We start from the raw sequence: 25,196 nt of genomic DNA on the forward strand, positions 1-25,196 counted from the left end.
ATTTGGCTGGGCCAATCAAAAACATTCACTGATTTACCCTGAAGCCACTCCAGAACTGTCTTCACTTTTATAAAGAAAAATACTTGTTTTACCTTTTTATTACTCATTTGAGTAATAGAAAGTATACAAATACAAAATAATGTATTAAATGTCAAAAAGCAGTCAAAGTGAACAATAAAAAGGTAAAACAATTATGTTGCCTTGTGGCAGCAGAAGATTACTGTGCTGGTCTTGAAATTACCTTTGAAAACCAATCCCTGGCCATTCTTCTACTCAGGAAGTCCATGACAACTGAAGTGTATAAAAGACAGTTATTAGTGCAAGTTTGCACCCATTCTATAATGCAATGCTTGCATGATGAATGCAGAACAGAAATAATCTTATCCCAACTGTAAAATGACATTTGATTTTTGGGGCTGCTTAAATTCATTATTGACAAAAAGATACATTCCTAAAAAATTACAAAAACAGCTCATTTTCATTACGTGTCAATTTCTTTTACATTTCTTCCCCCCTCATCTGTATTAAGGGTGCCAATAATCGGAAATGACAGTGAATACGAAAAAACGAAGTGTGTGTACACTTTCGTATTCAATATATATATATATATTGTGTGTGTGTGTGTGTGTGTGTGTGTGTGTGTGTGTGTGTGTGTGTGTGTGTGTACACTCACCTAAAGTATTATTAGGAACACCTGTTAAATTTCTCATTAATGCAATTATCTAATCAACCAATCACATGGCAGTTGCTTCAATGCATTTAGGGGTGTGGTCCTGGTCAAGACAATCTCCTGAACTCCAAACTGAATGTCAGAATGGAAAAGAAAGGTGATTTAAGCAATTTTGAGCGTGGCATGGTTGTTGGTGCCAGACGGGCCGGTCTGAGTATTTCACAATCTGCTCAGTTACTGGAATTTTCACGCACAACCATTTCTAGGGTTTACAAAGAATGGTGTGAAAAAGGAAAAACATCCAGTATGCGGCAGTCCTGTGGGCGAAAATGCCTTGTTGATGCTAGAGGTCAGAGGAGAATGGACCGACTGATTCAAGCTGATAGAAGAGCAACTTTGACTGAAATAACCATTCGTTACAACCGAGGTATGCAGCAAAGCATTTGTGAAGCCACAACACGCACAACCTTGAGGCGGATGGGCTACAACAGCAGAAGACCCCGCCGGGTACCACTCATCTCCACTACAAATAGGAAAAAGAGGCTAGCATTTGCACGAGCTCACCAAAATTGGACAGTTGAAGACTGGAAGAATGTTGCCTGGTCTGATGAGTCTCGATTTCTGTTGAGACATTCAGATGGTAGAGTCAGAATTTGGCGTAAACAGAAAGAGAACATGGATCCATCATGCCTTGTTACCACTGTGCAGGCTGCTGGTGGTGGTGTAATGGTGTGGGGGATGTTTTCTTGGCACACTTTAGGCCCCTTAGTGCCAATTGGGCTTGGTTTAAATGCCACGGCCTACCTGAGCATTGTTTCTGACCATGTCCATCCCTTTATGACCGCCATGTACCCATCCTCTGATGGCTACTTCCAGCAGGATAATGCACCATGTCACGAAGCTCGAATCATTTCAAATTGGTTTCTTGAACATGACAATGAGTCCACTCTACTGAAATGGTCCCCACAGTCACCAGATCTCAACCCAATAGAGCATCTTTGGGATGTGGTGGAACGGGAGCTTCGTGCCCTGGATGTGCATCCCACAAATCTCCATCAACTGCAAGATGCTATCCTATCAATATGGGCCAACATTTCTAAAGAATGCTTTCAGCACCTTGTTGAATCAATGCCACATAGAATTAAGGCAGTTCTGAAGGCGAAATGGTGTTCCTAATAATCCTTTAGGTGAGTGTATGTATCTATGCAATCCCAAGGAATGGTAATGTTTTGGATTGTAAGAGAGTGGGACTCGAATGTTACTTAGATTTCGAATGTATGAATAAATGGTATGTTGAAACTATAGTGGTAATTATTGGTGGTTTACACATTATTCGTTAGACCACCAGGTTGTGCTCACAGTTCACATTTCTTCAGTCAGCTAAAAGGACCCAATTATGGAAATATGCCAAGAAATGAGCGCATGCGTACTGCTGCTGGCTGGACGGAGGGAGAGACCATCCATTTCCTTTACGAGGCCTGTGCGAACTCTGCATAACAGCGCCCGGCCAAACCTCACTTTGGGATTGTCTTCGATTTACTGCAGAAAAACTGGATGATCGCAATAACAGACTTTATCTTCATGGCCTTCTGAGTTATGTTATAAAGACATCAATCTGGTCATTATATCATACGGTGAGTTGTTGCACACTCAAGCAGCGTTTCCTCTCTTTTGCGTTGTGTAGCAATGTATCAGCACAGAAAAAACTCATGATTTTTGAAGATGTCAAAATTAAGCGGTTTTGTTATTACATTTAATAGCGCCATGGCTGTTACCTCTACAAGGTACATGCACTTTTTTTTTATTGCTTCACCTGGGTTATTACTATTAGCTACATACATTACAATAATATAATACCGTTAGCACAGCGTTCCTTACTTCTGTCACACGACTGCTGTGTATAGCGACGAGGTTCTGCTCATTGCTGTAACAACGGGTTGTTTGACGTACTGTACAGTTTTCCCGTAATTTGTGGCCACCGACAGGTCAGCAATAACGTACAAAGGACACATTTCCTTAGTATAAAGCTACCCATAACAGGAAGTGGCATGTTACTGTCTGCAAGGCTAGCCTTGTTATGGCTGAATTGATCTCATTTTCCTGTTCACAGCTCAATAGTTGCAGTTGTACTGTACACAAAACTACCCAAGCTGTTGTTTGTCTGTTTAAAGTGTTTTGATTATTGTGGTGAAATGCGTTTGTTGAGGATGTTGTGTTCACGTGTGTCTGCCTGGTCGTTCAACCACTGTCAGTCATGTTTGTTACATTTTGCCGGCCTGTCAAACTCGTTACAGATGTTGCACTGTATGTTATCTGTACATGCCGTAGCGTGCTGTGGAATGCTTCTCTGTGACAATGTAGCTTAATTTTGACCACTCATTATCTACAACCATATCAGTATTCTGCAACACTTCTTTTGTCCCTGGTTTTGTAGGGTCGTTGTTAGGTTACATGGACTAATGTAGCTATTTCCAGGTCATCGTTATATATTGCATTAACATTTGGGCAGTCACGGAGGTGTGAAAATGTTTCTGCTAATGCACAAATCCCATCTTCAATATTTGGGCCAGTGATCTTTGCACCCATTATCCACTGAGGTATTTGGGAAACCAGACTTCAACATGTTTGGGGTCTGCATGTTTTGTCTTTTGAGTTGGTCTTCTGCTGCGTTGTTGGGATGTCCACCCGGTGTATGTGTAAAGGATATGAAAGTGAGTGCCACTGCATCCGGAATCAGTATCTACTGTAACTGGTGCAATCTGCATTTTAAATCTTTGCATCTTGCATCTTGAATAACACAAACGTGGACAGCTTAGGTGTATGTGTCACGTGTCCATGTGCTACACATGGAAGCGGTGTCCCGATTAGGCTATCCCAAAGTGGGCCTTTATGCTCTCTTCTCTACATATTTAAAACCTCTGTTTTAAAAACTCTCCAGACAAAGGGACTTGGCAGACATTTTGTCAGACTATCGAGTCAAAAAAGTATTTATTCTGCGTGTGAGCATTGTAGTTGCATTTGGAATACTGCTTTTAACTGTTCTTCTATCTTCATGAATAGGTATGTCGTTCTCTACCTATATCTCTATGAATCCAAAATAATTCTGTCGAAATTAAATACAACCACTTTCCCTTGGTCACAGACGGGAGTTTGTCTCTCTCTAGGCTGAAGTTGTGATGAGTCTGCTATGCACATTTCCAGTATGAGAAAGGTATGTAAATGTGTACACTCAAGACTGTAAGTCACGTTGGGTGAGAGCATCTGCTCAATTAAATGAATGTAAATGTCTGTTTGGATCTGCAAATGTTTTGTAAAAATGTCACATGAAAGGTGACATCTGGTATAAAGTCATTGATCATTCAGTTGTTAATGTATGTTGTCATTTGAGTCCTCACATTTTGTGGAATAGGAAAGAAATATACTTTTTAATTACATTTAGTTCAATGCTATTTGGGCCTAAAAAGTGAGTCCACTTCAGAAACTATTCTTCCTGAAGGGTGAGCTTTGAGTAAACCTGATACTGAAATTGTTAATGTTAATGGCCATCTCATGAAAAACGATTACTTCCGAGTATATCTTTTATGCTGAATTTTTCATTTTGAATTCCATTTAAATCTATGAGGGTAAGTGTACACTGAAAGCACTGATATTTAGTTTAAATGGAGTGAGTGAAGACTAGGCTTGTCTCAACTTTTTAATATGTAAGAACAAGCCGACCCATCTAATGATGCCATGATGAGGGCGGTTTTTGAAAGGCAGCTAGTTTTAATATAATAAATATTTTTGCAAGCAAACTTTAATTATTCTGCCAAGAGTTTCTCATATCTGGGCTCCAGACATTTGGTTTTGAAAGTGAGATAGTGATAGGTATTCTGTTAGAATAGTGTTGAATGTGACATGTGTGCAGAGCTGTGTTTCCCTGATCTCAAAGTAATCTATCCGTTATGGTAAACATTTAGCCATTGCCATGGGGGCAATTAACATCGGGAAGATTATTTTACCGCGTTTTAATCGGGATAGCGGAGTGACAAGTCTAACTAGTTTTGTATAATCATTTAATGTCAGATTTTAAGTGTCAATGAATATCAGGATGAACGATTAGAATATTTTTCTTCCATGAATTATGTATGCCAGTGCTACACGCAGTGGATTGTTTCTATACTTGCCCTGTTGCTCTCTACCAAAAGCTTGTGTCAGATAATCAATAGGATAGATGTAATTTTGTTTAACTAAATTTCTTTCATATCTAAAGCCTATATATGGTTACTAATCTCTGGCTGGGCAAATTCTGTTGTTCAAAAGAGACCATAGACTTTACTTAAGTCATTTCATGTTATTGCTGTAGATCATTTTACAGTTTGACAGTAGCCAAAGCCGACCTACTCAAATACCTCTTAAGGTTAATGACAACCACCATATATTGAATTAATATTACTGCAAGAAGTGTTGATTAGGTTAGCCTTTGGGTGAGGCAGGGCATGGAAGAAAATTCCCAGGATGCAGTCTGTGTGGACTCCATTAAAATAGATTTGCCAAATGATGATGTAGGATGTTTCCTGTCCAGACATAAATTTAATAATTGAAAATAAAGATTTAATTGACCACATAAGACAAAATATACAGCTTCGGAAAAAATTAAGAGACCACTGCACCTTTTTCTTTCCTTTCCAAAAAAGTGGAAAAGGTTTTGAGTGAGGAACAGAATGGTTAAAACTAAGAGACCACTGCAAATTGAATGCTTCTGTTCCTCACTCAAAACTTTCCTTTTCAATTTTTTTGGAAAGGAAAGAAAAAGGTGCAGTGGTCTCTTAATTTGCATATTATCTGTATATTTTCCTTTCTTCGTTCGGACATTGAAATTGCTGATAGTCATTATTTATTTAGGTGTACATAATGTGTAGTACTACTAGGTTGAATGGTTGTCCCACCTAGATCTCTTAAGAGGAATGCTTTGATCGTTCGGACTGTCTACGAACAGCAGGCAGCAGCTAGCTACTTATAAGGTCCTTCACTGCGCTTTCCTCATTCAGCAAAGTAGTATTATCTTGCTTTCGCATTTCAATCCGTGCATGTGACATTTGGCACTAATGTAATGTCATAGACAGGGAAATTCCACAGTAACACTGAAACTGAATTTGTGTTAATTATCCATTTATGACATGTATGCAAAGATGAGTAAATAGCAGCCTATGAGCTTACCTCAGTTGCACTTCCCACAGGGGCACCAATGATTTCCACCTTTCTGCACCAGGACTGAATGTGCATGTTTATGGGCATGTCCTGTGTACTGCTGTTTTAGCTGCATGGAACACCATCATACTATAGATATCAATTATCCATCAAGTAGGGGTTGGTAGAAAAATACTAATTCCTAGGAAAAAACATAAGCACAGGGAACTCAGAACTTGTGTGTTTCTACTCTCCCCTGTCAGGTAGTGATTTTTTTAAATTATTATTATTTTATTTAGGTGTTAATTGTTGTAGCCTGATTGTGGTTTACGTCCAATGTCACCATGTCCTCACCAAGTTTACTTTTGAACTTTTTCAAAAGAAGGCCAGAGCGGAGTGGAGAGAGGAGGCTGGACGGGAGGACTATTTAGTAGGTTTAAATGTAATTGTGGAGCTTATGATTGACATATGCCACTCCCATCGCCGTGCCTTCCCTTAGTTAAACTCTTGAACTGAAAAGAAACATCAAAACATGGAAACACTGATGACTATGTTGATGCCATTGTTTAAATATAATTTGCATCTCTACATCAACATGGCGCTTACTCAATGAAAGCCATGCGATTTTGGCATTTGAAGTGTTTATTTATTACCTGACACAGTCCATTACTTTCTCTAAATGTTCATTATATGATGGTTTTTATTTATATGAAATAGTTTATTTCACCTTAATATGCCAAAGCAAACGTAATATAAAGGCAGTGATGCTTTGTGATAATCGTGAAAATAATTGAATGTGAGCATTTTGTAGAATAAACAAATTACCAGCATGCCCATGTCATTTTGTCTGTCAATTTTAGTTTGACAGTTTTACGATGTGAAACCCACTCTACCAAAATCAATTAAAAACGGTAAAATCAAACATTAATTTAAACTTTTGATCAAAATTATTAAAAGAAAAAGTGTGTCACTGTAAAATGATCCATCAGCATTCCTTGTTTTTAGACATAACCTACTGAGGGAGACCCGTGCTACTGTGGAATACAACAACCACATCCCCACTAACCTCTGCCCTGTCTGTTTCCCTGAACCCTTGATTGACCGATTGGCAGATGGTGTTAATCACTGAGCAGGGAAGGCTGAAAGAGACTAGGGGTTTCAGCTGCAGCTTATCTCTGCGCTCCCTTGTCTTAATGAAGCATTAGTGTCTGACAGAGATCACTGCCACAGTGTAGCAGCCCGAGAAGTGAAACTGCGATTGTGTGACTCTGTGACACTTAGCAGAGATGTGTATTGTGTTAACAGCTGGAGAGGTGCAGCTGAGCTTGGTCACAATCTCAGCACACGCAGGCAGTCTGCTCATCTCATGCTTTTTATAGCCTCTGCATATATCCTGGCACAGGGAGAATGCATTCATTTTCGTCACTGCATATTTTCTGGTCGGGTGTGTGTTGCAGGTTTCCTGGGCTTTTGACCTCAGCTTACACAGCAGGGTGACAGGGACAGTAATGGCTGGTGCTCTGTCTTTTTCTGATTGCTCATGAGGCATCTGAAGCCTAACCAATAGGAACCCTGACCTTTAAACAACAGCCACTTTCTGTTCTGTTCTTTTCTTTCCTATTATACTTTTCTTAGTAGACCGGGCCGTATTTAGAAATCCTTTTGTAATTAAAAATATAGAATGGGATGCATACTGCAGCATATTTTTAAGGTTTTGTTGATCAAGGATTATTACGAAAACATAGTCCTCATAATTGTATTCTCGAAATTCTGCGTATCCATTATGATGCTTTGTTCGAAGTACTCTGAACACCCCCAATAATGAATGTTTATATCTTATTGCATCTCTATACTATTACTTATAAAAGGGATTCCACTCTTATACATCTGATCTGTTTTGTGTGTCAAGTTGCTTAACTTCATAACTGGTCTCAGGTTTAATGTACATTATATCTATGGTTTTAACTATGCCTCTTTCAGGCAACAGAAGATGTATAGGTGTAATTTACTTAAATATTATTAAATTGTCATCATGTTTTTTATTTCAGCTTTGCTGTGACGCTATGGCCGTTCACAAAGAAGCAGCTAGACTAAACACCTATTGATTCAGTTACGATGTTCTCTGTGTAAAGGGACTCGGAATGGAGAGAGTACCTAACTGGTTCTTCCTGGACAGTTGTCACATGAAGAGTGCCCTGGATTGGAACTTTTGCTAACAGAGACCTTGAGAAACAGACCCCACCAAGGTTCTAAAGATGAAATTGAAATGTGCTTTTGGTAAATCAAGCCCTTAATGTGAATGCAAACAATACACAGGCCAATGAAGAAAGCAGGAGAACATCTATACATAATAGGCTACAGTAGCCTGCTAAATAGACTTTCCAGTGGCACCGCTTGATGAAAAAGACCTGTAGGCTATTCAGCGGTGATGGCTGATGTGCTCCCTATGTCAAAATAAGCAACTGAAAAGCATTGCTGCTATTGACACGCTGAGTTGTTGAACGTGAAAATGCAGTTTCTACGGACAAAATAGTCTACTCTTTTATGCCACAAGCATTTTCTTCCCCCGGCTTTTGAAAAGCATAGTAATAAATTGACCAACTATAGGAATATACTCCCTGGATAGTCTCTAAATGGCAGTTCCCATTCCAGTCAGGACTGACAACCATGTATAGCGCACCCATGAGTTTAAACTGTCTTTCTTGAGGCAAAACCTTCTATGGATTATATTGTGCCTACAACTCCGCAAGCATGTTAGTCTATATTTGACTTGTGTTCTGCCCTAAATGCACATTTCCTGGTTCTAGGTTCTAAGAAAGATCTAAATATATACTGATTGTTTCTGCCTCTTGTGGTCTTGGGCCCAAGGTGTCTAGCCACGGTAACCCCCTTCATTAATCCAGCCCTGTTCATAGAGGGATGGAAGATAAATGTTGCAGCGAGGACGATAATGATTCGGATGGTACTAGACTGTCTACATGTTTTTGTTCGTTTTTTTTTTTTTTTTTTTTTACCACTCTTGTCAGTGGAAACTTTTTGTACAACTGTAGAAACTATTTGGACAAGTTTGTCTGATCAATGGAGTGCAGTTCGTTTTAATGTTGCTTCAGGGGCATGCATTGGAACCTGTGTCCAAAATACTTAACAGTAGCTGTATGGCAGCCAGAAGGGAAGGCCCAGATAGTATTTAGTCACACAGTCTGTCCCTTGGCCTTGTTCTGTCCTGCCTGGATGTTGTGGATCATGTTAGGATATACAGGATTATTTACCACAACATCTGTTTTAGTAGTACTGCCAATGCACTATAACCACTGTTACACTGCAGCCAGTGAGCAGCTTTCATAGATTTCATATTATTCCCTGTGATTAAAACAACCCTAGCACTGTGTGGTCTCTGTTCAGTGGGAGTAGAGGTGGCAGAGAGCCAGATTAGCCCTGCTCTCTCTGTCCTCTTCCTTTGTGCTTCATGTGTCCCTGTTCAGCAGCTTTGGGAGGAAGGAGCAGTGTTGTGTTGTGGCCCACAAGGCAGGCAGGCCAGTCCCCCTCCAGCCCTGCCTGCTGCCCATTAGAATGGAGGCATTGTTGCGGTGGTCTAGGCGCAAACAGTGGGCGGGCAGTTCCATCTGGGCTGAGTCCGGCCAGGCAGGCTGCTCCTTGGGAGGAACTAGGCCTGCTGGAAAGCCACAAGAACCCTTTGACTTCTAAGGAAAGCAGAACCAAAAGACTGGCACGTACTGAAGAGAACAGCCTCCTAACACACACACACAACACACTTTCTATAAATGATCCCTTACTGTCATGGGAGTTGGTATGGTTACTGATTCACTACAATCAAAGGTGTATTGACCTTCACGTTCACAATTGTTTCAGAGGCCTTACAGGTCAGCCTTGGATTGAGTGTCTGAAAGGGGTGATATCTTGAGCATGTACCCAAAGGTGAGAGAGGAGTTGATTTGACCAGGCCACAGTGCAGCACATTAGACCTGCTGCAACCTAAACCTATTCATGATCCCATCCATCCCACTCAACACAATGTGATGATTTAAAGGCTGTGCCTAGAGACATGCTCCAGCTCCAGATTTACTGGTTGGTAGTAGAGGGAACTGAAGTTCAGCCACTGGATTACTGTGGTTCCTGTTTTAAGACGCAGACCTGCTTTGGAAAACTACTGCAACCCTCGCTGTTGTAAACACCCTGGTGACCCTTGGTAATTATTCAAATATCAGGCTTTGGACAGCACCAGTGTGGGCATTGTGTTTGTGTGGGCTGATTTGAATTAATGAGCAGAAGATAATGTTGAGCTGATGGGAACAGAAGGTCACTTCCTCCTCTGGTTGGAGCCGTGCAGAAGACCGCACATCACTGGGCTGGCTAGGGCTGGCTAACCTGACTGACTGTTTCAGGTGTTGGTTGACTGGATGGCTGACTGACCCTTGCTTGACTTCATGGACTCTTATAGTATTGGATCTGGGGGTGGTATGTCACAGAAATGGGAATGTTGTTTGCTAGACCCTGGCTTCTTGTTATCCACATTGAGGGTACATGAGTGTTTGTCCCATTGCTGTGGTTTCGGGGTCTGTTTGTCATCAAGGAGGGATGTGACCTTGTTGTTTTACCCAATCAGGGCTTAGGTTACTCTGGCCCGGTGATCACTTAGCTAGCATGAGGTTTACCATCAGAGATGTATGCTGCTCTCCTGCTCTCCTTTAGCCACCCTGGGGATTCACCTCCTCTCTGCTTTCTTTGTGAGCTGGTCTGTGGTGTAGGGCTGACTTGGGATTGTATAAGCCCTCACTGAAAGGGGGCAAGAAATTCTGGTTAGTGGTTGTTGTGTAACTCTCTGATGGTGGGGATGTTGGGTGTACATCTACAGCTCTGGAGACCACTGCCACTTTTTCTTTCTTTTCCAAAAAAGTTGAAAAGGAAGGTTATGAGTGAGGAACCGAAGCGTTCAATTTGCAGTGGTCTCTGAATTTTAACCCTTCTGTTCCTCAATCAAAACCTTCTTTTTCAACTTTTTTTGGAAAGGAAACAAAAAGGTGCAGTGGTCTGATAATGGAGCTGTATATTTTTGCTGTAGGGACTAATTGTGACTGACCCCCATATGTATAAAACACTGGATATGTCATAGGGGATCCCAACCTTTATCTGCTGGTTATAGGATTTTGCCAACTAGGATAAGCCAACTTCAAATAACAGGAATTAAGGTATAAATATGTCCCACGGTATAGATTTGAATATTTGACATGGTTGGTAAGAGCATGGATTTTGGTTTTGATGTAAAACACAATGTTCTCTGTTGACCAGAAAAGAGATACCAATATGTGTTTTCATTAACTTATTATAGTGTTTCCTTTTCTGTTTCACCATAATGAAATTGGATTTCTGTAATGAAAGATGAGCGGTGAAATGGAAGGGAGCAGGTACTACATGCAAAGCAGGAAGCAATGCTTGAAGAATTGGTTAACGATTAAAAACTACTTTGAAAGAAACCAGGTTTGGACATGGTTACCACTCAAAACAGCAGACAACAAGCAGAAATCAACTTTTGCAAAATATGTCAAACCATAGTTGTAATACGTAGTAATACCAGTAACCACTTTCATCACCTCAAGTCAACCAGAAGTGTAGTCATCGATTAGTTGTGTGAAAACGAAAAGTCAAGCTCACATTGCTGTCAACCCTAATATGTCCCTTTTCAAGAGTTATTTTTGTCAATGTTCACACATTATTTGAGAGTTTCATTGTTCAGTGCAGTAGCAATTACTTGAACACGTGTCGGAATACTTCCTAAGTCTCATAACCTCTCCTCAATGATCCTGAGACGTTTCTCTAATGTTTTTCTGGAAAGTAGATTTTTCTGTATCCATGATTTCCATTGCAGCAGAGATGATGCGTCTTTATCCAGATACCTAAAAAATGAATGTGCCATTTGAGTGGTGTCTTAAATCATAAAAATCTATTTGATGGCAATGAAAAGACTACAGTCTCAGGATAATTTAGTTAGTTTTCAACCAATTTGCTTTCATGTATTAAAAATAATTTTGTACATAATTTGATTAATGTCCTTGAGATCAGTGGGGTGGAGATAAAGTACCACATATATGTCATTGAGATTTGGCTTGTAGCCCTGCTGGTTGCTCACTGGGCTCCAATGTTGTGCTCTTTGAGGCTCAGGAAGAAAGAGAATTTACAATCTTCAGCAGTTGTGGGATGGCTCCCCATCATTGTCAGTTGTATCATACCAACACCCTACCATAGTTCTGATGGGACTTAGTTAAATGCAGAAAATCTCTTATCAGAATAAACCCCATTTGATTCTGAGTACATACAATGTTTGCATATTAAACTAAGACACATTGTATACACACTTTGTATTTTCTTCACTTAAACAGGGAGGATTCTTAGCTGGTGCAAGCATGTGTGCAAATAAAATCCACAACTGGAATGATTATTAAGGTTTTTACATTTTTCACAGGTTTTAAGAAGTGTTTCCATGATTGGTGCATTATCAGCCTACTACTATGATCAGTTTAATATGAAATGAATAATGTGCACATTAATTATATTTTACACTGCATTCAATATATAATTACTTTGCCTATTTGTAGTCATTGTCACTGCTTTGCTTTTGCATATGCCAGTTCCGCTTACAGTGTCTAAAAATAGTGGCTTCAGGAAATGGGTTGACTGTTTCTAGTAGTATACACAAACAGGAAGTGGGTTATGTATGATTTTGCTCATACCCTCAAGGTGGGATAGAGACATGATGGTACAGTCTGAGCAACACACACACTTAGGATTCAGCTATTTTATTCAGGCCCAGGGACAAGGGTCAGTTTTGGTCAAAGTAATCTCAGCCACCTCCAGTTTCTCCCCTAACAGCTCCTCTGTGGAAATGTATGTTTCTGACATTTTTGTTTATCAACATTAACCTTGCTGTGAACCAAGTCTCGGAAAAAGCTTAGCTAACTGGTAAAATAGGACCATGAGTAGCTATTCTAACAGCCCTTTAGCCTTTACTACAGTAACACTTCCTTAACAGCCCTACAACCTTAACTACAGTAACACCTTACAGCTCTACAAAACCCTTAAAGCACAGTATAGCCCTTGAAGGGGTACTCTGAGTTTGTTTGTTCTACACCTACTGTGAAATGTTCAAGGGAGCTGGTAGCCTAGTGTTCAGAGCATCTGTCCAGGAACCTAAATGTGACTAGATTGAATCCCTTAGTTGGCAAGATGACAGATTTTATTTGCTGTCCCTAAGCAAGGCAGTTAACCCCAATTGCTCCGAGGTTATTGCTGTTAACTAGAATGGGTTCTAAGTCAACTTCGTTGTTAAAATAAGGGTAGAAAAATTGTGTTTAAAGGGGTAATCAACAGAACCACACGTTCCAGTGATATACATAGTTATATACTGTATCTCACAAGTGAGTACACCCCTCACATTGTTGTAAATATTTGATTATATCTTTTCATGTGACAACACTTCTACAATGTAAAGTATTGAGTGTACAGCTTGCATGACTGTGTACATTTGCTGTCCCCTCAAAATAACACAACACACAGCCATTAATGTCTAAACCGCTGACAACAAGCAGAGTCATATAAAATGTTATTTAGTTATCTACTCGACACATTATTCTCAGAACAATGATAGGCAATAGGCCTACCTGGTGTCTTTTTCAAGTTTCAAGGTTTATTTGTCAAATGCACCGAACAACACCGTCAGGACGAGTTGCACCGAATAACTTTTACAGGAATTGTTTAATAGATTAGGCAACTTTTAGATCAATTTGTTAGATCGCTGTAACATGGCGCTGCTTTCAAGATAAAACATTATATGGAATTTACCACAACATTTGAGGAGAAAATGTGTTGTGAAGCACTCTGCCAAAGGATGATTATTTGCATTTGACGCGGCCACATGATCTCTGTCCATACAGGTAGGTCATGTGATTCTGGTTGCTTTGCATCTCTGAAAATTGTGTTCATTGGTTATCATTGGCTGCTGACATCATTTACTTTAAGCTAAGAGTGCAGGTTTATAATCACAGTTTCTTTCATTTGCATTTTGAAAATCCATCACTGGTGGCCATAATAATCGCAGGTTAGGTTTGCGCTGGTAAATCTTATTTCTATGTGGGTGTTCACGATTGCAAATGTGGTTTTGCGTGCCTGGGGTTTCTGCAACATTTTAACAATGTTGGTTATGGAGCAAATCATCAGACTGCTGCAGATTTAGTTTATGCACGAAAAGCTACGCATATCTTAATTTTGATATACAACAATGTCAATTCCCTTTTTGAGTAATTGCCATTTATTTTTCAACAATGTTTTGAAGCAATTAAACATGAATGAAACACAAATAACCACAGGCTTAAGCATCATTAGATTTTGGGTTATGTTCAGATAAAAAGTCAGATTCTGGAAGATCGAGGTTTATTGGATTAATTGGAATGACTGAATATCTGACAGACCTTTAGCGTGTAATGTAGAGATGTAGCCCAATCATATTGAAGTAAAAAGCAATGGTTTAGAAACCCATTTCCAAAGGCACTGTAACCTACACAACCCATAAGGTAAAATACGATTTCCGTTTTTGGCCAGCTATGTAAACTCTAACATTGATTGATCCTGTAAAAGGTGTTCAGTTGGTTATAGGCTATTCCTATTGGTTTTCCAATGCCTCTTTATATGAAAGTAATCTAAAAGTAACAAGGTCTCAGGTGTGAATGGGGGAGATTACTGTAATCAAATTACTTTACTGAGTTTGAGTAATCAGAAGGTTATGTTACTGATTACAAATGTGGACAGGTAACTAGTAACTGTAACGGATTACATTTAAAAAACAACCTACCCAATCCTGCACACGCTTGACGCCATCTGAACCAAATGGTTCCAGTAATCCATGTCCTTAGTCTGCTTGTCTTCAGCATACTGTTTGCACGTGCACTCAACCTCTTTGGTCGTCCATGGCGAGGCCTGTTATGAGTGGAACCTGTCCTGTTAAACCGCTGTATGGTCTTGGCCACCGTGCTGCAGCTCAGTTTCAGGGTCTTGGCAATCTTCTTATAGCCTAGGCCATCTTTATGAAGAGCAACAATTCTTTTTTTCAGATCCTCAGAGAGTCCTTTGCCATGAAGTGCCATGTAGAACTTCCAGTGACCAGTATGAGGGAGTGTGAGAGCAATAACACCAAATTTAACACACCTGCTCCCCATTCACAATGAAGACCTCGTCACACTAACAAGTAACATGACACTGGGGAGGAAAAATTGCTAATTTGGCCCAATTTGGACATTTTCACTTAGGGGAGTTATTTTGAGGGGAGCAAATTTACACTGTTATACAAGCTGTACACAAAGTGTCATTTCTTCAGTGTTGTCACATGAAAAGATCTAATCAAATATTTACAAAAATGTGAGGGGTGTACTCACTAGTGAGATACTGTATATGTTGTGACATTTTTCTTCATTTGTGTACTAACTTAGCAACCAGAAGACATTATTTATGTAGCCGTTATTTAGCTGAGTAGTATTCCGTGATTACCCCTATCCAATTGCCTAAATCTGAAAAGATGACATCAGTAGGAGTTGGCCCCTCTGTCAAGAGTGAGCACAGTTAATACACACTCTCTTCCTGGGTAGGGGAAGCTGCAGACTGAACCTCCCAGGATCCCTCCTCTCCTGTCTTCCAGTCTTTTTAGCATGCTTTTCCTCACTCTCCATCTTCCTACTGCCTCCATGCTGCTTGACAACTTGCTCCTTGACAACTACCCTCCCCTGCCTTTCCAGATACCCGCCCCATTTCCACAGAATAATTTCTATTAAAAAAAAGAGATTTTCGTCTAAACTCCGCTCGCCGTGTTTGGAGGAAGAAGAAGGATGTGTACAACCCCAAGAACACCATCCCACCATGAAGCATGGAGGTGGAAACATCATTCTTTGGAGATGCTTTTCTGCAAAGGGGACAGGACGACTGCACCGTATTGAGGGGAGGATGGATGGGGCCATGTATCGCGAGATCTTGGCCAACAACCTCCTTCCCTCAGTAAGAGCATTGAAGATAGGTCGTGGCTGGGTCTTCCAGCATGACAACCACCCGAAAACACACAGCCAGGGCAACTAAGGAGTGGCTCCGTAAGAAGCATATCAAGGTCCTGGAGTGGCCTAGCCAGTCTCCAGACCTGAACCCACTAGAAAATCTTTGGAGGGAGCTAAAAGTCTGTATTGCCCAGCGACAGCCCCGAAACCTGAAGGATCTGGAGAAAATCCCTGCTGCAGTGTGTGCAAACCTGGTCAAGAACTACAGGAAACGTATGATCTCTGTAATTGCAAACAAAGGTTTCTGTACCAAATATTAAGTTCTGCTTTTCTGATGTATCAAATACTTATGTCATGCAATAAAATGAAAATGTATTACTTAAAAATCATAATGTGATTTTCTGGATTTTTGTTTTAGATTCCGTCACTCACAGTTGAAGAGTACCTAGGATAAAAAATGACAGACTTCTACATGCTTTGTTAGTAGGAAAACCTGCTAAATCCGCAGTGTATCAAATACTTGTTCTCCCCACTGTACCTATCTTTCCTGTAGGGTTTTCCGACCCTCATTCTACATTCTAATAGATGGAGATTATGAAGGTTATTACCACACAAGGCCTGGACTATCTGACCAATAAGTCTCATATGGCCACAAGAAATGCATCAGCTTTGTCTGGGTTAAGGTCATTGGGTCAAATGGTAAAGGCCTTTTAGTGGGTTTGGAATACCTGGCTTAACAGTCCTGATGGGCCCAGAGGACACAGCCTATCACAATCTCTCTTTGTCCCGCCTCTCACATGTACTCAGCCTGTTGTTAGTCTGTCAATCTTGCTGGAGCAAAGGAACGGAGAAAAGGGAAAAACAGCAGATGGGCCCCGCAGTTTCAGTGGGACTGTGAAGAACGGACCATGTCTAAAAACGGAGAGACGTGAGCAATGGATAAAAGAAGGTGGCGTGCAGCAGATGGCAGAGACAGCCACTCTCTGTTTAATGAGCAGGAGGAGTGAAGGCCAATGCTGTGGAGGGATGCCCATCTCCCTCATTGGCTCGCACTCTATTTTCCCTTTTTCTCTCTCTCTTTATCCTATTTCTTCTATGTGTATCTCTATATGACTCTTTCTCTATTCATTTTCTTCTAGGCGTATCTTTGTTTCCTTTTCTGTCCTTTAGATTGCTTTCTCCTCCCAAAGCTCCACCTGTTTCAGAGCATCTCTGAACTCTCCCGCTCTAGGCTGACAACTTCACTCAATAAGGAGGATTGGCTTTTTAGGACACACTGTTTCACTTTTTCCACTTTTAGCTCTTTCCCACAATCAAGGGCTTGGGAATTCTACTATTTCTGTACCCAACCTTTCTCAATTGTCAGTATATAATTTCCCTTAGGGTGCCTGATGTAGATGCAAAAAAGAATATAGGGACAACGCTAGCCTGAGGGGAGCTTGTCAGCCCTCTAAGTGGTTTAATGGGGTCCTCAACATTGCCATAGAAAGTGCTATGTGACATTGACTGAAATAGTATGAGTCATAATCCCCATAAAACCTTGCAACCAAATTAGAAACCCATCTCTTTTCATTATTACACCATACATTTCTTTCATAGGGGATATTTTTTATCCACTTTAAATAAATGTGTTTTCGTGTAGGCTTAAAACATGTCTGCCTTTTGATCTGTGTAAACATCTATTGTATAAGTTGACTTATCAATACTCGCTAAATATAAGCAAATGTTTTTTTGGGTAGAGATTTGCACTGGTATCAAAACACTGAGTATACCCAAACAAAACAGACCATATTTGAAGCGATTTGAACATTCCTTATGGGATAAAAGAATGGTGAAATGCATAAAAGAAAAGAAATTGCCTTTAGGTTTCATGGAGATTATGGCGTGACTACTGTTTCAGTCTATTCATTGATCTGCAGTCTTTGAAACTAGTGTATTTATTGTGTGCTAAGCGTGCTGACCTGGTCACAGAGGGAGTCAGTGACTGAGTGAAGTAGTGGGTGAGAATTCTCTGGTCTGTTACCAAGAACTCAAGGTTGGAGCAGAGAGTTGGTTTCAGGGAACCAGTTTGCTCTGTCCCAGGGCACTCTTCACTGCACTAGCACTAATTGGAGCCCACTTGCTGGTTCCTGCTGCTTGGAACCAGGGAGCTAGCAGACGATGGCTCACAGTGACACAGCTAGCCCAGCTTCTCATGTCTCACTGCATCTTACTGGAGCCTGTGGTTCGGGCTGTCAGGGCACTGCTTTACATCCGCAAACACCACAGCCTGAAAATAGACCCTTTGTCTAGTAGAAAGTAATGGTATAGTTTGATGACTAGTCACAACACTGCCTTCATTCAAATGGGCACTTATAAGGACAATTCATTGCAAAGGTCAACCTGAGCCTAAATTAATTAATTCGAAAAATGAACCATGTTCCTCATTATCATGTCATCCTCAAGTCATTTTTTGAGTGCATACTTTATTTTACTAGCATATGTAGATAACTGCATGGTTTTTGGCAATTTGTAGAATAGGTGGTTATGTCCAAATGAAGGCAATCCTCTCATTCATTATAGATATATATATATATATATCTCACACAGTTTGTCAAAGATTTCAGTTTGTATCCAGTTGAATTGTTCATGTTATAGGTCACATTAAATGTAGAAAAGTCTTGTACATCACAAGAACCTGGCATTTTAACAGGGGTTTGTAAACTTTCTAGATCCAATGTATATATATTATTATTTTAGTTTTTAAAAGAGCTCATCTAGTGTGTTTTTCCACTGTTATCAATCTCGACCATTGTAAATATAATGAGATGTTTTGAAGCAAAACCTACCAGATATGAATGTTAGTTTCTGCTAGCATTTTTCTGGGGCAGTAATGTTTTCTTATTATTATTCTTTCGTTTTCTTTTTTTTTAGGGAATGCACTTATACCGTAACTTTCTCTTAAAGCCAGCTTTCACATCCAGGTTTGGCATAATCTATCATTTATTTATCTTTTATTGATTGTTTTGTTTTGATATTCTTAATATCTTTGGTACAGATGTTTGCATCTTTAGGGTTTATGTTACAGTTATACAGGGTTTGTTTCATTAAGGTCTAGAGGACATAAGCTCCCTGGGAATCATTGAGAATTAATAAAGACAACGTCAGGACTTTTGGTGGGACATTCTCAAGACTATCAATATCCTACGAAATAGTAAAATTGATGGTGGTCTATGGCAGTTCAATAAACAAAAGTTCAGGGCGAGGGGCATTTCCAGGAATACAGTATAACAGTTCTAGTATTGCTGGTAAAAAAAATAATCTTTCAGCTAAAAAGCTAAATGACAATCCGTATTTACCTATTGTATTTTTTTTAGTTTTATTTATACCTAATATTTCCACAGAATGGCACTCTAGTCATTCATAGTTTATCAATTAAAGAATGCAGGAATATCACTTCATATCCATTTTTTTGGGCTAATGTTCCTAGGATGTTAGTTTGGACCACCCGATGACCAATGTTTCCTCGTTAGAAGGTTGTGTGATGTAGAGGTCTTTTAAAGATAAATACCTGATATAGACATCATATTAATGACCCTAGGTTCCTAGGTTGGATCAGGCTAGGAACAACGTATCAAATGTGAAACACTGATAATGATGGATGGAAATATTCGGATTAATATAAACATCTTCTATAAATCACATTTGCTAGGTGTTGCAATTAACCTAAAGGTCATTTCGGCATGAATCTCTCTCACCCGTCTGTCTTCCTTTTTTTGTGTGGTCTGTACTTGCTATAGTCAATTTGTTTAGGCCCATTACAATATTAAACAGCTATTTCCAGAACAGATTATTTTTATTTAATGGTGTTCAGGTAGGTTATCTTATGATGTTTCTGATGGAGATTTAAGATCGGAACATGTTGCGTTTCATACCAAGGTTCAGTGGTTAGGTGTATAGAGAAGGAGTATTGAAAAGATTCTTCAGAAGAGAGATTGCATTCTGGAGACTGTCTACTGTATTTCCTACATACCTTCTTGTTTATTTTATATTAAAAATAAAAATATTAAACTGTAGAGTGTATGTAATATGAAAATGTTAGTGACTGCCAAATAATTTGGCATGCTTGCATGACAATAAAGCAAATTAATTAGTCTCATACGAAGCTTTGCTTCATTCTCTGCAATGTAAGAAGTATTTATGTAATTTCTGTGTATGTTTCTCAAAGCGTTTCATATGGAATGACACAACAATTACCTAACTTGTGTGCATAGCTCTTTGCATGCTGTATGCAATTGCATTGTCTTTGGTGTATATGTTGTAGTAAGTCCTTACTTGTGGTTGTATTTTTTTGGGATTAGGCTAATCACCATTTATTAAGAATTATAGTTTAGAATCATTTCTCTATTTATTCCGTATCAGGCCCTACAACTAAGCTGTGAAATTGTAATGTAGTGAGCAGTTGCACTGAATTTTGCATAGTCAGTAGGTAATTTCCATATTTCTCGCAGTACACTTATTTGCTTCCAGTAAATTCTACAATGCAAGCTCTGTGTGGCACACATGCAGCTTCTCAGCCTGAGGTGAAATTCATCCCTACGTAACGTCAACAAAACTGACTCATGCATATCAACATTTTATTGGTTCTGAAACATTACTAGGGGAAGAGGATCCAAACTAGTAGTCAAACAGTTGCACTCTAACCTTTTCTAATAGTTAGAAGCTCTATTTGCTACTAAAATCTATACACACATCCAGACGTTTGAGTCACGTCAAGGAAGGTAAGTTCTGATATTTATGCACCATTCATTTCTAAAGGGAAACCTGCCTTAAGCTGTTCAGAAACTTTTGCATCTTAAAATGATAGTTGTCTCTTGTTAGTTATTTTATGATTTCATGATTGTGTGTGGTTGTTTCTGAAAGGAAGTGTGAATTAATGTTCACCAGCCGCAGCCCTGTTGACTTCAGTCACAGGAAAACAGTATGGCTTATGGCCAATATACCACAAAGTCTTTAGGTACGGCGCCTCACAAAGACCCCGAGATGCTGTATTGCTATTATAGACTTACTATGTAATGCATTCTACACACACTATCACATTGTTTTTCTTTCAACTAGATAGCTGAAAGCAGAGATGCAGCCTGAAAAATCTTGTTTATGGGTGGATGTCTGTAGTCAGTTTTTCTCTGGATTGGTGGGCGGAGGTGGGTGGGGGTAGACACCTCAGTGAACTTGACTTGCTGAATGGGTGGTAAGTTTCTCTCTGAGTCTTTGACCCAAGTCAGCAATGCTTATGGATTTGAGCTGGTTTCTCAGACATAATCCACCTTATGTACCCTATCTCACTGGCTCTTTGAAAACCCTCTCCATTCTCAAGGTCTACAGGAGGATTACATGCAAATGCCCTGACTGAAACCAAAGTGTGGAGGATATTCAGTTACTCTTGTAGGAGCAGGGAAGTGGGCTACATTTAAAAATGTTCTTAGTAAAACCAATAGGTTTTGGTATGACCACAGATGTTTGGGGCTTCTGACTTGGCCTACTCATTCAAATACTCTACCTAAGGAAAAGGTCAATGCTAAGTCGTTGTTTCTTTTATTGGTCAGTCTACTTCAGCTGTTAGTTTGGTTAGACCATCATCAGAGCTCTTGGGGCTACCGCCTTTCTATCTAACCAACACAGGTTAAGCAAAATAATGGCAAATAAAATGAAATGGCCTCCCTCTGGGTAAACCAGAGCTGTTATTTGGCTGAACTGCTATTTGGCTCTCTCAGTTTGCATTCAGATCTGCAACAGTCTGCAATTAGCCAGCTTCCTGATTCAGCACAGGATATAGGACTAGCAGGGCTCTGGCTCTTTCCTATGCAGTGGGGCCATTGAATTGATACACTGCAGCTGTATGGATTAGATCAGCCAGCCCGCCCAGGCACTCTGGACACTGGATATTCATTGTTGAAATGCTCCAGAGTTCTGCTGTACACAGATGGAATGTATCTCGTGTTGCTGGGTGGGGCTGTTGTCCACATCACAGACAGTTGGGAGACTACCACAGCCAAGCAGCAGGACTGTCAGGAATGTGCCAGAGAAGAGTCACTAAATTTGTCTCCCAATGTGCTACAGTACAGATCACAATAGTGGGACAGCCTAAAGCCAGCCCCCTCCCACCACCGAGCCGTTGAAAAGTATGCGTCAGCCACTTCCCACTTCTCCGTTCCCCCCCACCCCCCCTTCACTTCCTGTTGTCATGCTGTCGGAATTGAGATGCAGAACGAGGCTGTTACACTGGAGAGAGACCATAGGGTATGCCCTCCTGCGTTGACCATGCTGTGTGTTGTAGCATGAAGAATATGGCCTTGATGTGTTCCTGCAGTCTTCTTTCTGGCCTCCTTTCTCGTCCTTAGGGATGGAGCACAGAGACATGCCTCTGGCCAGGCATCTGCTGGGTTCATGCGGTAGCCTAGATCCAGCTAATACAGCTTATGCTACTCTTACAGCCATGCATACTGTAGCATACATCCAGCCAAAACAGATAATACTGCTCTTTACACGTACTGTACCCTAGCCTACGTAATGTAGTCCTCTCTTAGAGCTGCCTGCATACTGCAGGCCAGACACCGTCCAGCCTACACTACACAACACTGTATCTCCAGCCAATCCAGATCCTTCTGCTCTTTGCCAGCAAAGAGCCCTGCCTACCACAGATTACATAGTTTTGGGTTTCGACCACAGAGGAAGCCTTCTGTTCGGCGACCATCAACTCCTTCGTAGACGCATTGCACTGAAGGTCAATTATTTCTCTCATAAACTCTTAGCAGCATACAGTAGAGGACTCTTTATTTATTATTATAATTTTTTCTTAGGTCTATTTCTTCCTAACATGTAAGCTGTTGATAACACCAACATTTTTTACTTTCTGTTGTTTTATTTCAGTTATTTAGTTCAGGCACTTTTGATGAAAAGCTAGGTAGTGGCAGTAGGCTCTTTTTTTTTCTCTGCATGTTCAATATATCCTTTAAGCTGGCATAAAGTAAAGTGCAGATTGAATCTGCTTAACAGAAACTAAACCAGAGTAACATTAGACTCTGATTCTCCTTTGCTTACCAGACCACAGGATGTGAATGTCTACCAGGTCTATTTTGGGTGAGTGGTAGCCTAGATCCTATTCTAGGGTGATGTTATTATATCAGAAGTGAGCTTTTATTTATACCAAAAATCTAAAAATCATTTTATAAAAAATAAAATATTGCTAGAGTACCAGCGTTCAGGATTTTGAAATGTCCCTTGCCCAACCCTGTGTCACTACTAGGAACGTGTGTTCGAGGGATAGGGACACCACTTTTTCACACCGATTCCAAATAAAATCCATTAACACCCTCAGGCAGAGCAATGAATTTGTGGAAATGGTGTCATTATGTAGAATGGAAAAGTGGATACGCACAGAAGCGGTTTTAGAGATTTGTGGCCCCTAGGCAGAGACTGGTTGAAGCCCCAACATTGTCTATTTTTTACCTTATTGTCTTTATCAAAGCCATACCGGTAACATTTTGAACACAACAACTTCATCGTTGAATGGAACTGCCACTTCCAAAGACACTTGCATTGCTGCCCCTTTCAGGAGAGTAAATAAATTAGTTGATTTACTCTACTGAACAATTAAATAATGATCTGAAGGGTCCATACTGCCTTATAAACTATGACTACAGTGAAGCACAAAGCATTTAGCAATTTTTTTCCACTGTAGTTTCTTAATGATGATCAATTGCATTAATTTGCTTTCCTTTTCTAACTATCCTGCACCTTTTCTTATCTGTCAGCTGAGAGGGCCACATATACCTGGAACAGACATTCATATTCTGTCACTTCACTGTCAGAGCTTTCTTGGGGAGCCAAGACATCAACATTGCTAATTTGTGATCAGTAGCATTGTTGCTATCATGATCATAATCAACCTTTGTGTCATTATAATCAACATGCATGTTGTTAGAAGAACGACATGATTGAAATGAATCAATGTCTTCTTTACCTCTGGTGGTTCATGATGGCCCAGGTCAGGGATAGCGCTTTATGTGACTGTCAAACAGTAATAGCCAATAAGCTATTCACGTTAATGACACAAGTTGTTGCCACTGCCACAAAGCTACAACTGTTATGGCCACTAATGCCATTTTTCTCCTTCCTTTTTTTTCAGCCCTGCGCGCATTTCACATTTTAAGTGTTTCTGTCTATCTCTTGTGTTGTGTAGCAGGCTCAGGCTGACTGAGTAAGCTACCTAACGTCTTTTGGAATGCTGTGGGGAGAAACAATATGGGACAGATTGTTTGTCTAAGAAGGGGCTTCGGTATGAAACAAATTATGTATTGGAAGGAATGATTGAATTCAATAATTTTAAGTCAATTTAAACACAATCAGATTTTGAGAAAAAAAAAAAATTACAAAAAACTATGTATTTTTATATTTTTAAATTGTATTTCAGTTAGAGTTTTCGTGGGGCCCAAAGCCTTCAGGGGACGTAGGCGGTTGCCTACCTTGCCTAATGGTACTGGCCGCCTCTGGATAGGTATTGTACAAATAAGTAACTTGAGGGAAAACTAGGCTTGTTACAAACATGTTTAACCATTTGTTGTTTAGTCACATGTTAATGAAAGTGGCACTAGATCCACTTTAGGCACTTGGCTATTCAAAATGAATGTATTAGCACATGACTAATTGAAAATGCTTAACGGCGTACATTTTTGTGTTGCCGTTAACGCATGTTTTGTTTTTCTGAGCCTCAGACAGATGACCTGGGGCTGGGGGGACGGCATATGTGTAATACCAAAACAATGAAGCTAAATTAAACTTTACAAATATTAAATAAGACCCCTAAAACCTCTGTGCCCCCCTTGCCTTTATAGTTCACCTAAATAGCCACATAAAAGCTTTTATTTCTACAGTGGTTGACTATGGCAATGGTCTTTTGACAGGGCTCCTGAGTTCTTACAGGGAACAAAAAGTCAGACCACCTCACCCCGATTCTTAAGTCACTACACTGGGTTCCTGTCAGCCACAGAAATTAATACAAGGCAATACTGCTTGGGGCTAAACTTGGAGAGTGCCTCAGCTAAACTTGGTGAAGCAACCCATGCTGCGCATCTATGGACCAGACTCCCTATCTATATTTAAAGTAGCCTAACCCTCAAAAACTTTTGAATCAGGACTCAAAACCACAATGATCATGGATGCTTTTAGTTAAGTTATTTGAGTCCTTTGAATTTTTGTAGAGTTATTTACATCTACTTTCTAACTGCACCACAATTAATGTATTCATTATTCTTATAAATCAATTGTCTTTT

General features: G+C 40.0%; 1 protein-coding gene across 3 annotated transcripts in view; it reads left to right on the plus strand.

Annotated features, from left to right (window-relative positions):
* The first annotated feature begins 2,114 nt into the window (after positions 1 to 2,114).
* Positions 2,115 to 25,196, plus strand: part of LOC105015320 (C-terminal Src kinase) — a 48,605-nt gene continuing 25,523 nt past the window's right edge. Inside the window, exon 1 of one of the 3 annotated variants that reach the window (XM_010878398.5) lies at positions 2,115 to 2,304. The gene's annotated coding sequence lies outside the window, so the exon portion shown is untranslated. Of the gene's footprint in view, positions 2,305 to 3,832; positions 3,882 to 20,420; positions 20,646 to 25,196 lie in introns of those variants that run through there. The other 2 variants (XM_020056352.2, XM_010878406.3) reach the window with 2 other exon arrangements.

This window comes from Esox lucius, chromosome 2, assembly GCF_011004845.1.
Source record: "Esox lucius isolate fEsoLuc1 chromosome 2, fEsoLuc1.pri, whole genome shotgun sequence".
NCBI classification, from domain to species: domain Eukaryota; kingdom Metazoa; phylum Chordata; class Actinopteri; order Esociformes; family Esocidae; genus Esox; species Esox lucius.